The sequence below is a fragment of the Mandrillus leucophaeus genome, unplaced genomic scaffold (genome assembly GCF_000951045.1).
Source record: "Mandrillus leucophaeus isolate KB7577 unplaced genomic scaffold, Mleu.le_1.0 Scaffold470, whole genome shotgun sequence".
Classification (NCBI taxonomy): domain Eukaryota; kingdom Metazoa; phylum Chordata; class Mammalia; order Primates; family Cercopithecidae; genus Mandrillus; species Mandrillus leucophaeus.
This window is the reverse complement of record NW_012105032.1, coordinates 1371404-1385161: the sequence shown is the minus strand read 5'-3', so window position 1 is coordinate 1385161 and position 13758 is coordinate 1371404.

Genomic DNA, 13758 nt, shown 5'->3' with positions numbered 1-13758 from the left:
TTTAGGAACAAGTTGTTTAATTTTCACACATTTCTGAATTTTACAAAATTTCTCCTCTTGTTGATATCTAGTTTTGTAACATAGTGGTCACATAATTACAATATTCTTAAATGTGTTAAGGATTGTTTTGTGGCCCAAAATATGATATATTCTGATGAAGATTCCATATATACTTGAGAAAAAATTTGTGCTACTGCTATTGGATAAAATGTTCCATATATATCTCTTAGGTCCATTTGTTCTATGCATTTGAATGAGCAAACACTTCTTTCAGTATTTACAGACTACTTTTGGCAGATGAAGACCTTCTCCTGTTGATTTCCTGTGCTGACTGGATTATCTCCAAGATTGTGGCCAAGTCGTGTTTGAACCAGGTCATGAGACTGCTACTGGTTTTGCAGTAGAATTTGCAGTTAGTGGGCCTGTTACCAGGGGGTCTAGGGAGTATGAATCCTATATGTTTTTCAAATGGACTGAACTGACTCCAGGTCTTTGGTCAGCAGATCTGGCACTGGAATAAGGATCTACTTCAAAATCTGCAGATGGGTTTCCTGTTTCCAGGTAATGAACGGGTACTGCTTCTTCTAGGTCCCTGGGAGGGCTTATGCTGGGTAATTCTGAGAATCCTCAAACAGGTAATACTGACCCTAGACCATGGCTGGAAGGGCTTTGAATTGAGTCCACGGCTGGTTCAAGTCTGTAGCCATGACTGAGGCCTGTAAGCCTGCCATTGGTGTCACAAGTGGGTATGTATTCTAGTGGCTCCCTGGGAAAGCAGGACTCTTCTCAGACCATAGCTGACACAAGCTGGAGTCAATTGACAGGGCTGTTTTAAGATTCACAGTGAGGCCAAGGTCAGTAGGCTTGCCTACAGCGGCAATGCTGGGTGAATTGCCTTCAGAGGAAATGCTAGGTCCCTCTGCGGTGTGGAAAGAACTGTTCTCAAACTGCAGCTTAGAGGGGCTGGGCTGAGTTACAGAACTATGTCAGGATCTGCCGGAGGGCCAATGTCAGCTGGCTTGGCTACAGGGACATGGTCAGGCATGTATTCCTTCAGGCAGAGCTGCTCTCAAACTACAGTAAGAAGGACTGGGGCTAAATTTGCAAGCCATTTTAGTATCTACTGTGGGACTGAAGTCAGAAAGCCTTCCCCAGTGACACTAGTGTGCACGATTCCTCCTGGGCCTTTGGCAGATAGTTTTGGTCACAGGAACAAGGTAAAATAGTGCTGTAGACAAGTCCACAGGGAAATAAGGCTGTTTCCAGGTTTGGCACCAGGACAATGGTTTTTGAGTCTAGCACTGGGGCATGGGTCTTGCCTCTTAAAAAGGCACTCCTAGGTCCTAGGTGCCACCAGAGTTTCACAACCTCCTACCTCAATCCCTGTATTTCCACAAATGCACTTTTGTTCATGGATGCCTGCAAAATTATTGTTGTTGTAAGGAGATATGAGTTCACCAGCTCCTAATTCTCCATCTTGCTGAATATCACTCTTCTCATTTTATGATTTTTATCCACTGGCTTTTGATTAGTATAATAAAGTATGTTAAATATTTACTTAAGACTAAACCTTTTCTAGCTGATATTTTATTTAAGGTTTTGCATCTGAAATTTTACCGTATTTTTCTTTTTTATCTATTTGCTATGTCAGTTTTGCTATCAGTATTATGTGAGCTTTAAAATAAATGTTTGTAATTTTTTTTTATTCGTGTTCTGCAACTGTTAGCTTGATAAGGCTGTCACAATGTTATAGGAGTTGTTAAGAAACTATTTTAGGCACATAAAGAGGCAAAGAGGTCCTTGGGAAGTTTTTGTTTTAAAGCAGCTCCAGAAATGTTTCTCTTGTCTAGCATGAAAGCACGGGCTCTTAGAGCCAGGCTGGCAACCTTTGATATGCAAATGCTCGCCATTAGAAACTGGGTCTGCCCAAACATGGCTATTCCCACCACCTTCTTGCCCTTGCCCCCACATGTGTCTGGCAACATGGCCTCCCCCACATACTCCCACGTGTAGAATATCATGGTGCCCTGCATTTGCATATTAAAAGGCTAGGGTGGGAGGGCCAGTTTTTTTCATGGGCTATGTGAATGACATGCCTGGTCAAACCAATCCCTTGAGCCCTATGCAAATCAGACACCACCTCCTCCAGCCTACTCATATAAGCAGCCACTTTTCTGTGGCACATGGGGTCTCCTCTCTTGGCTTTGGGGACCCCTCCCTCTGTCTCTGTACAGGGGAGCTTCTTCCTTCTTTCTGCTCCGTTCTTTCTTGCCTATTAAACTCTCCACTCTTTTAAACCACTCCACATGTGTCCATGTCGTTTTATCCAATTCCCACTAAACAAGAGCCCCGTTGTTCCTCTGCTCATCGGAGCTGTATCAATAACAACATACCAAAGACTTGGGTGGATTAAACAAGAGAAATTTATTTCTCACAGTTCTAGAGGAATAGAAGTATAAGATCAAGGAATCTACAAGTTTAGTTTTTTTCTAAAGCCTCACTCCTTGGCTGACAGTGGCTGTCATCTTGCTGCGTCCTCACATGATCTTTTATCTGTGCCCACATGTTCTTGCTGTCGCTCTGTGTGTGCAAATTTTCTCTTCTTATAAGAACACCGGTCAGATTAAATTAGGCTTGACACTAATGCCCTCATTTTGACTTAATTACATCTTTAGGGGCTACATCTGAATAGTCACATTCTGAGATATGGAGTGTTAGAGTTTCAACATCTGAATTTTGGGGGAACACAATTCAGCCCATCACAGAAAGAGTTAAAACAATATTGGATTCATCTGTGTTCTAAAGATTTAAGATAATTGACCTACAAAAACTTATTCCATGACTAATAAGTTTTAAGTAATTATTTTACTACTTTTTCAAATCTGATTTCTTCAATGACAATTTGTCTGTTTAGATTTTCTAGCTTTTTAAAGAAACAATTTTGTCATTTTATATTTCCCAGAAAGTCAGGTATTTCATCTATATCTTTGATATTATTTTTATAAACTTCAGTAAATTATGTTATTATATCATTTTTCTTCTTCTGTATCAGTGTTCACTTTCCCATTTATATTTTTTAATGTGTGTATTTTGTGCTTTCTTCTTTTTTTTTTTTCAGATTTTCAGGCATGTTAGTGATGTATCTATATTTAAGGAACAAATTATTTGATTTACTTATGAGATCTACTGTTTATTTTTCAAATTTTTTTCTTTATTTTCATTGGGGTCAATATTCTGGTTTAAAACTGTGATATTCTGTGGTCTTGAGTTCATCCTGGGGCTGTGTGAGAAATAAGTAAACTCTTCGCAAGTTGGAGAATTGTAATATTGTTGGTAATTTAAGAGCCAGGTTTTCAGAGTCAAATAGGCATGAAAATAGATCCTGAACATGTATGATTTCAGACAAGTTATTTAAACTCCAATACCTCCATTTATTTGGAAAAGAAGTGTAAGTGTACCTATCAATGTGGATGATGAAAGGACTACATAAGATGGCAGAGGAGTTAAGAGGAAATGTTCTGCAGAGTCATTGGTCTTAAATCCTCAATCCATTTACTCTCTGTGTGACTGTGTTTAAATGATTTATCTTTTCTCTGCCTGAGTTTCTTCATTTGTAAAATAGAAATAATAATAATACTTATCCAGACTACTTTTGAAAAAATAATTAGGATTAGTATTTTTAAGCATTTCAGAGAGTGACTGGCCCTTAGTAAAATAGTAAAAGAAATGAGGAATTAGTATTACTACTAGTGTATTTGGGCCCCGATATTTAGAAGTAGCCTCAATAAACAATAAATGACTATTAATGAGAAAGGAAATGTTAATATGTTAGAACTGCCTATGTCTACATTTATCTGAGAACCTGACCTACAAATATGTTGTCAATTAACTCTAATTGGCTTAACCAATACTTTCCATGAAATCAACATTTATTTTATTTTTTGTCATTTACTTTTTAAAAATTGTGGTAAGATATACTAATATAAAATTTCCCATTCTAACAATTTTTAAGTGTACAGTTCAGTGGCATTAACTATATTTACATTGTTGTGGAGACATCGCCACGGTCTACCTCCAGAACTTTTTATATTCACAAACTGAGAATCTACCCATTAAACAATAATTAACCATTTCTCCTACATCCATCCCCTGGAAACTACCATTATACTTTCTGTCTCTGTGAATTTGACTACTCTAGTACTTCTATACCAAATATAAGTGTATTTGTCTTTTTATAACTAGCTTATCTCAGTAAATCTTGCACAATGTATTTAAGATTTATCCATGTTGTAGCATGTGTCAGAATTGTCTTCCTCTTTAAGGCTGAATAATATTGCATTGTTCATGTATTAGGCCCTCCATATTTTTGGGTTCTGCATCCATAGGTTCAAATTGCTGTGAATCAAAACTATTTTGAAAAAATAGATAAATGCCTCTGTACTGAGCTTGTATAAATATTTTTCCTTGACATTATTTGCTGAACAGTAGAATATAACAACTATTTACAGTGCACTTACATTGTATGGGGAATTATAAGTAATCTAGAGATAATTAAAAATGCAAAAGAACATGTGCATAGGTTAAATGCAAATACTACATCTTTTTATATTAAGGACTTGGGCATCCATAGATTTTGGTATCCACAAAAGGCCCTAAAACCAATCCTCCATAGATACTGAGAGACTACTGTATATGCCACATTTTGTGTATGTCTGTGAATGGACACTTGGGTTGCTTCTACCTTTTGACTCTTGTGAATTCTGCTGCTATGAACATGAGTGTACAAATATCTGATTGAGTCCATGATTTCCGTTCTTTTGCTGATATACACAGAAGTGGAATTATTACATCATGTGGTAATTCTATACTTAATTTTTTGAAGAATTACCAAACTGTGTTTTGCAGCAGCTGTAATACTTTACATTCTAATGGCAGTGCACAAGGATTCCAATTTCTCCACATTCTCAACAACACATATTTTCTTTTTTTTTTTCTTTCTTTTTTGCTTTGAGGATAATCATTATAAGGGTGTAATGTGTGATCTCATTATGGTTTTTACGTGCATTTCCCTAATAATTAGTCATCTCGAACATATGTTATATGCTTATTGGCCATTTGTATCTTCAATGTCTATTCAAGCCTTTTACCCATTTTATAATTTGTTTTTTTTTTGTTTTTTAAGTTGTTGAATTCTAGGTGTTCTTTACATATTCCGGATACTAACCTGTTATATATGATTTACAAATATTTTCTCCCATTCTCTGGATTGACTTTTCCTTCTGTTGATAGCACCCTTTGATGCCAAAAAACTTAATGTTGATGTAACCTAATTCATCCTGTTTTTTTTTTTTCTTTTGTCTTCTGTGCTTTTTTTGTTTACTGTGCCATTCAAGATATCATTACCAAATCCAATGACACAAATCATGTCCTTATATGTTCTTCTAAAAGTTTTATAGTTTTAGTGTTTAAATATACGTTTTTGCTACATTTTTGTTTTTTGTATATAAAGTAAGGTAAGGGCCCTACTTTATTATTCTTTTTTATGTAGATACTCAGTTTTCTCAACATTTGTTGAAACACTCTCTTATTCCCCATGGAATGGGTCTTGGCATCCTTGTCAAAAATCATATGAACATTATACAATTTTTTTCTACAATCTCTATTCAATTCTATTGGTATATATATATCTTTCTTTATCCCAGTCCCAGACTGTTTTGATTGCTTTAGTTTTGTAATAGGTTTGCTATCAGAAACTATAAGAGCTCCAATTTTCTTTCAATATCGCTTTAGCTATTTGGTCTCCCTTGAAATTTCATATTAATTTTAGGAAGTATATTTCTATTTCTATAAAAACCTTTATGGGGAATTTAAAAGAATTTCATTTCATTCTCAGATTTCTTTGGGTAGTACTGCAGCAGCTTAACAATATGAAGTCTTTAAATCCATGAACAAAAGGTGTCTTCCTAATTATTGGTGTCTTTTTCAATTATATTCAGCAATATCTTTAGTTTTGAGTGTACAAGTTTTTCACCTCTTATTTTAAATTTTATTCCTAAGTAGTTTTATTATTTCTGATGCTATTTTCAATGGACGTCTTGTCTTGATTTTCTTTTCAGATTTTTTGTTAGTAGTATACAGAATAGCCACTGGTATTTGTGGGTTAATTTTTCTTTTAATCTTGCAATTTTGCTAAATTGATTAGTTCTAAGAGTATTTTGGGAATCTTCAGGGTTATCTATATATGGATTATGTCATCTTCAATAAAAAAATAATGACTTTTTCTTTTCCAACTTGGATGTCTTCTATTTCTTCTTTTTTCTTTTTTTTTTTTTTTTTTTTCCTAATTGTTCTAGCTAAAACTTCCATTACTTTGTTGAATAGAAGTGGCACAAATAGGCATCTTTGTTTTGTTAATGTATTATTAATACATTATGAAAATTAATATAAAACAGTTCATTAATATTAATATTAAAACATTTTATATTAATATTTTATTAAAAGGCATCCATAATTATTATAGCAATAAGATATTCAGACACCAAAGGTTGTTTGTGTATAATAGACACAATCTATAAGTAACTTTTTAAAAAATATTGAATTTTCTTCTAACACGTGGCATATAGAATTCGGACATTGAGAGGACACAATTGACATTATTTTTGTGAAGATCAAAGATTAGGTATTTTTAAAGTTAGTCCTGTTAGCAGAGTTTATAATAAAAAGAAAACACTATAAAAGGTATCTTATAGTTGTGCCAAACTATATGTAATATTGCTTGCATATTTAATTTGCAGATCATTTGACATACATACTGTATAATTTAAATTTTAAGGTGCATAAAAACTGCGTATCTCATCCATGCAATTAATTGATGAGCTGTAGCATGAGTCCAAAACTACTTTCTTGGAACAAAAAGATAGATGCTTAAATAAATATGCATACATCCCAAAAATAAGCTACATTTAAGCTATGAATATAATGTATCAAAAATATAGTTGTGTCCTCTGTTTCATGTTGTTATACTTGAGTAATATATGATAAATGTGTCTCAAAATAAAAATAACATGGGTACTATGCTAGTTAAAATTAATAACCTTATACATTATTGAAATAATACTTGAGTTATGTATTTGTTATATTACTAATAATTTCAACACTTAAAAATATCATAAATTCGGTCGTATGATGTGCATACATTTATTTGTATCTGTATTTCTATGCCTGTTGTGGTATATAAATTCCTTGAGGGCATGCATTTTGTATGTTTAATTTGCATTGTTATTATATCTGACAAAGTAGCATTAACTAGTGTTTGCTTGATAATATATTTGCTAGTAAATCAATTATTAAGGAACTTAGAATCATAAATGTGATTATTTTACAATCAAATTATAATATAGAGCAATCAAGTTTCTCTCACAACATTTATTTTGTTCTTTCAATTTTACCAAGTTAAGGCACTAAATTTAAAATTTTGTAAAAGGTCACCAAAACTGAAAAGGACATAACAGATAGGAGTTTAGAGCTGACTCAAAATTTTAGCTCAATTGTCAAATGAAATCTGCTTAATTTTAAAACTCTCAGCTTTTTAGCACCCAGAAAATATGGGCAAAAGCTGTTTCAATCTGAGATAATAGAAGCAAAGCACTGTCACTGCATTTTGGCCAGAAGAATTGCTCGGAGTTGACTGCTGTAAGCAAATGTCAGTATACTATGCTTAAGTTAATACAGATGTAGTTAAATTTATTTTTCCAATAAGACATCCCTTGAACAATTCATTCAGTCACCTTCACATTAGCATATTTCACTTTTGGAAATAATACTTTCGCAAATTTCAAGCTTTATCTGTAATGAAAGGAAATACGATTTCAGACAATTACGAGGAATGTGTGTTATCTAATGTTGCTCTTTATAACTTAGTTTAAACTAAATCTTTTCTTGAAATGCAACTCCATATGGAATCTTACAACATATTTTCTTTGTGTATATGTAAAATCAAGATTATATAGATATAGGTAGATATTATATATACACACACACATAGATTTTGTTTGTTATTTTGATTTCATTGAGGAACTCATTTTCCCAGTATTTTAGTTAAAACTACTTATTGACAAATTGTTCTCATGTGTCCCACCCTTCTAGATTTATATTAATTTGTGTAAGAATATTATCTTGTCTGTTTGTGCTGGTATAACAAAATACCTGAGACTAGGTAATTTATAAAGAACAGAAATGTATTTCCTCCCATTTCTGGGAGATGGAAAGTCCAATCTCCAGACACTGGTACATTTGGTTTCCAGTGAAGGCCTGTTCCTTACACATGGCATCATCTAGATATCCTCATGTGATGGAAGGGATGGGAAGGACAAAAAGGGGATGAACATTGTATCACCATATGGTAGAAAAGCCCAGGAGAGTAAACTCATTCCCCCAAGCCTTTTTTATAAGGGCCCCAATTCAATCCATGTGGACTTTCTCCCTCAATTTAATCACTTCCTAAAGACCCCACCTCTTAATACCACTATGTCGGTGATTTAGTCTCAAGATGCAAATTCTGGGAGGCACATTGAGACAAGGCAAATGCTTATGTCTTACATTGATAGCCATTTCAGACATTAGTCAAAGTAAAGCCGAGGTTATAAAGATGTTTACACACAGAATGAAACACAGTATTTGCAGATCATGAATCTGATGAGAGACTTGTGTCAAGATTATCTGGAGAACTCATACAACTGAATAATAAAAAGACAAATAATATAGGCAAAAACATTAATAAACATTTCTTCAATTCGTATATAAAATATCCAATTGGCACATATAAAAGATATTCAATATTGTTAGTCATCAGGGATATGAAAATAGAAACAAAGATGAGTAACCATTTCATAGCAAAGAGGAAAGCTATAATTAAAAAAAAAAAAAACATAAAAACAAGTGTTGTGAGGATGTGGAAAAATTAAAACCCTCACACATTGGCTGTAAAAATGTAAAATGTAGCAGGTACTTTGTAAAACACTTTGAAAGTTATTCTAAATTTTACATATACTTACTACATAACCCAGCTATTCTTCATTCCACTTTGGGTATATACTCAAGAGAAACAAAAACTTGTGTCCACTGAAAATGTTTTACATGAGTGTTCACATCAGTATTATAAATACATCAGTATTATAAATAATAGCCCAAAAGTGGAAAGAAATCAAATGTTCATCAAAAGACGATCAGATAAACAGACTGTTATGTAGGCATACAGTGGAATATTATTTAACCATAAAACGGAATAGCATACTGATACATACTAGATAAATGTTGAAAACATAATGTTCGGCAAAAGAAGGCAGTCACAAAGACCACATATATGATAATATTTATATGAAATGAAAAAGTCTGGAGAAAACATAAAACAAATATTTTATTAACTAGTATTCCCTATAACAATTAACATTAGATTTTAACATGCAAAAATGAAATTAAAGAACATATTCTGTGCATGACAATTCTGAAAATAGGGCTTTAGTTTTCCAGTTCTGCATGTAAGGAGCTTGGAAGATGCCACTTTTTTCTAGCAAGGGAACAAATTGAGAAGCCTGAAAAATGTACTACTCTTCTGGATAAATAAGAAATGCAAGCACACAGGGAAAACCATTGCCCCCAAGATTGGAGATGCAGATAGGCTTACTGAGAGTCAGAACTTATTGGGGAAGAAACTCATAGGCAGAAACCACAACAGGTAACAGTGAAGGAGTAGGAAAACACAAGCTATAATTGATAAATTGCTTAAGGCTTTGTGTGTACGAGTCTGATAGTTAAAACTCCAGGAGGACCCAGTCAAAGCAGGCACACCATACTCACATGAGTTAAATTTATCTCCAGAAGCTGGAGCAGGTCTCACACTAAGTATGGGAGAAGCTCTCCCTGTTCAGGATGGCTGACTAGAAGCAGCTAGTGAATGCCTATATCATGGAGAAGAATTAAAATAGTAAGTACATATTGGCACTTCCAGTGGATTGTCTAAGGGACTATCCTTAAATTCACCAGAGAAGCACTGGGAATCATAGAAAGCAGAGGAGAAGGAGTGAAGCCATGCAGCCTGAAGAGCCAGTACTGGTGTGAACCTGGGAGAGGCCTCCTAACATATGGAAAGCGTGAGTAAGTGAGAGACCCCAGGGGCTCCACACTTTCATCATGGACCTTTACAACCCTCATGACAGGAGAGTCCTTTTGAACCCCGTCCCCCAGCAGGTCTCCAGATTGAAACAGGGAGCTACCTGGAGACCGAGCAAAGGTACCGCTCAAGCCCACATGGAATTCAACAAGCTTTTGATACCCAAGCAGCTCCATACCAGCTGCCACCGCTTTGCCAAGGAGAGAGGCCAGGCACTTTTGCACACTCCCAGGACAGATACTACCCTCAGGACAGATACCACTCCCATTGTACAAAGCAGCAGGCAGATGACATGTTACATGACCCTTCACCTCCATTGAACCCCACCAAATTGAGTTTGTCTGCTTTGGAGACAGGCCTCCAGCACACCAGCCCCATCCCCACCTGAACACTGCAACTGCAGCTTAACTCCCAGAGACTGGCAATACGCTCTCTGCAGCCTCTGATACCGCTGCCTTTGCCTCTGCTATCCACGGGGGCAGGGCACTTTTGGGAACTGTCAAAGTAGATCCCAAAATCAAGGCACAGGGGCATGGGCAGACTATGCAATGCATGATCCTCCACCTCTGTGGCTTCCTCCCATGCAGGACTTGCCTGTTTCAGTGACAACCTTGTGATGCAGTGCAGCTCCCCTTCCCCAGGTTGAACGCTGTGACCACAGCTCGGCATTCCTCTGAGGGCCTAAGTGCTACCACGCCTGCCTCTGCCACTGCCACCCACAGGCTAGGAATGTAATGAGGAGGTGGGGCATTTTTGCATGCGTGTAAGACGGAACCTGCAGCCACAGTGTGGTGGAGAAGGTAGACTGCACACTGCGTGACCCCTTGACTTTGTAGCTCTATTCCGAGTGGAGCTTACTTACACGGCAACTGTCTCCCAGTGCACCCACCCTATCCCCATCTGAAGACTGTGGCTGTAGCTGAACTTGATAGGCCATCCTGCGCATGTGTCACTGCTGCCTCTGCCCACCCCTGCCATCCTAGGACCAGGGAAGATAAGGGTAGGCCAGGCAACTGTACATGCTCCCAACAGTGAAACCCAGTGCTCCTTCTATGGCAGGAAACTGCAGGCAGGCCATATGCCCCACAGTTGCCAGTCTTCACTGCCCATGGGGTCCTAACTTTCCCAGCAAGAAGCCCGGAGCACAGCCACGCTGCTCTTTTCTGACCATTTCACCTGCAGCCCAGCCCCTAAAACCTGTGATCTTCCCTCTGGCTTCCACTGCCTGAGCATTCTGCCTGCCCTAACCTGACAGTTCTGTCAGTGACCCAGAGACCAACCCATCCCTCCTAATCACAGCAGCTCCTAAATTCTGGGATAATATAATCCTTGTCTAGCCCCTTCTGGACTCATGTATGCCATCCAGTGGGACACTTAGGGGCCTGAAAGTCAAGAAATTATCTAGCCCAGTCCACCACTCCTGGCACCTGCCTACCCACCAGAGGTCAGGCCAGCCCAACTAGCAGACACCATCACAACTGCCGCCCACCTGCATGGGTCAAAATGTGGAGCCCTTACCCTTCTTAACACAAAGCATCAGCCTTGCGACGTTGGAGAAGAGGTGAGCCGTAAAGCTGTCTGTATTGGGCCGAGTAAAGAGGTTCCATCCTGTAACCACTCCCACAGAGAGCTACAGGACAAGCATTTTCCATGTGTCTCAGCTACACCATAGCCTGAAGGTAGACAAAAGTGTGAATCTGAATCATAAGCAGTGGGACAGAAGTGTGATAGAAAAGCTAACCACATTCCTGCCTATCCAGCACATGAAGCTGGCACAACCATTCACCCCGTGCAATGACTTCAGTGCATCTCACTAGGAGCTCCCCCAGCCACCACAGTCATCTGTGCTTGTCACTGGGGAAACAGTGAGGAAGTCAGGGAGTCAAGCTCTGCTCAGCTGTGTTCCCCCCACCGCACTGAACCTGAAGCTCAGGGTACTAGACATTCCAGTGTGCAGCGCATCACCTAAGGAAAGCAGAAGATACTTCAAGATAAACACAAATCAAATACATTCACAGCTGCTCCTGCCTCTATTGCCTCTTATGCATAAGCATCACCTACTGGTCTGCAGGTCAAACTGCACAGACCAAGAAAAATACCTGCTGAAGGAAGTGCAAATAGCCATAGGAGCAAAGACAAAAGGCCCTACCCAACATACTCTATATAGTCATACTCCCTAAAAGAAGAATATATATATGGGGAGAGAGAGAGAGAGAGACCATCCAAGCAAAAATAAATTCAAAAGGAAGTGCCAACTTCTCCAGATGAGAAAGAAGCTGCACGAAAATTCTGGCATCATGAAAAACCAGAATGTAGTCACACCACCAAGAAATCATATTAGCTCTCTAGCCACAGACCCGAAAACCAGTTAAAACTCAGAAATGACAGATAAGGTATTCAAAGCACGGATTACAAGGAAGTATAATGAAGTACAAGAGCAGGCTGAAAATTAACACAAAGAAATCATGAAAGCAATTGAGGAAATAAAGGTAGAGATGAATATATTTTTTAAAAAAAAATGAAGAGAATTTCTTAAAATTAAACAAAAATCACTTAAGAAACTTCAGGATACAGTGGAAAGCTTTAACAGTAGACTAGACTAAGCAGAAGAAAGAATTTCAGAGCCTAGAGATCAGTCTTTTGAATTAAGATAAACAAAAATAAAGAAAAAATACTTAAAAAAACAAAGCTTTGAGAAATATAGAATTATGTGAAGTGATCAAACCTATGACTTATAGACATTCCTGAGAATGAAGAAAAAGTAAACCACCTAGAAAACATAATAATTCAAGAAAAATTCCATAATCTCTCTAGGGAATCAGTTGTGCAGATACAAGAATTTTAGAGAAAACCTTCAAGCTATTGTAAAAATACACACATGAACAAGGCATATAGTTATCAGACTACCCAAGGTCAATGATACAGAAAAATTCTTAAAGCAGCCAGAGAAAAGGGTCAAATCATCTACAAAGTTTATATGGTTTGAATCTGTGTCCTCATCCAAATCTCATGTGAAATTATAACCCTCAGTGTTGAAGGTGAGGTCTGTGGGAGGTAATGGGATCATGGCGGAAGTGTCTTGTATTAGTCAGGGTTCTCTCAGAGGGACAGAACTAATAGGATATATTTATATTTATATTTATATCTATCTATAAAACTATACAAGCTGTCAGTGACTTTACTATTCCAGGGTCTGGAGGACAGTGGTCATTTTGTCACAGCTCCTATATAACATATATGTATATTCCATATTAACTTACATGATCACTAGGTCTCAGAATAGGCTGTCCGCAAGCTGAGGAGCAAGGAGAGCCAGTCCGAGTACCAGAATTGAAGAACTTGGAGTCCTATGTTCAAGGGCAGGAAGCATGCAGCATGAGCAAAAGTTGTAAGCTGGGAGGCTATGCCCATCTCGTTTCTTCATGTTTTTCTGCCTGCTTTACATACGCTGGATGCTGATTAGATTGTGCTCACCAGATTAAGGGTAGATCTGCCTTCCCCAGCCTACTGAATCAAATGTTAATCTCTTTTGGCAACACCCATACAGACACATCCAGGGCTACTACTTTGTATCCCTCAATTCAATCAAG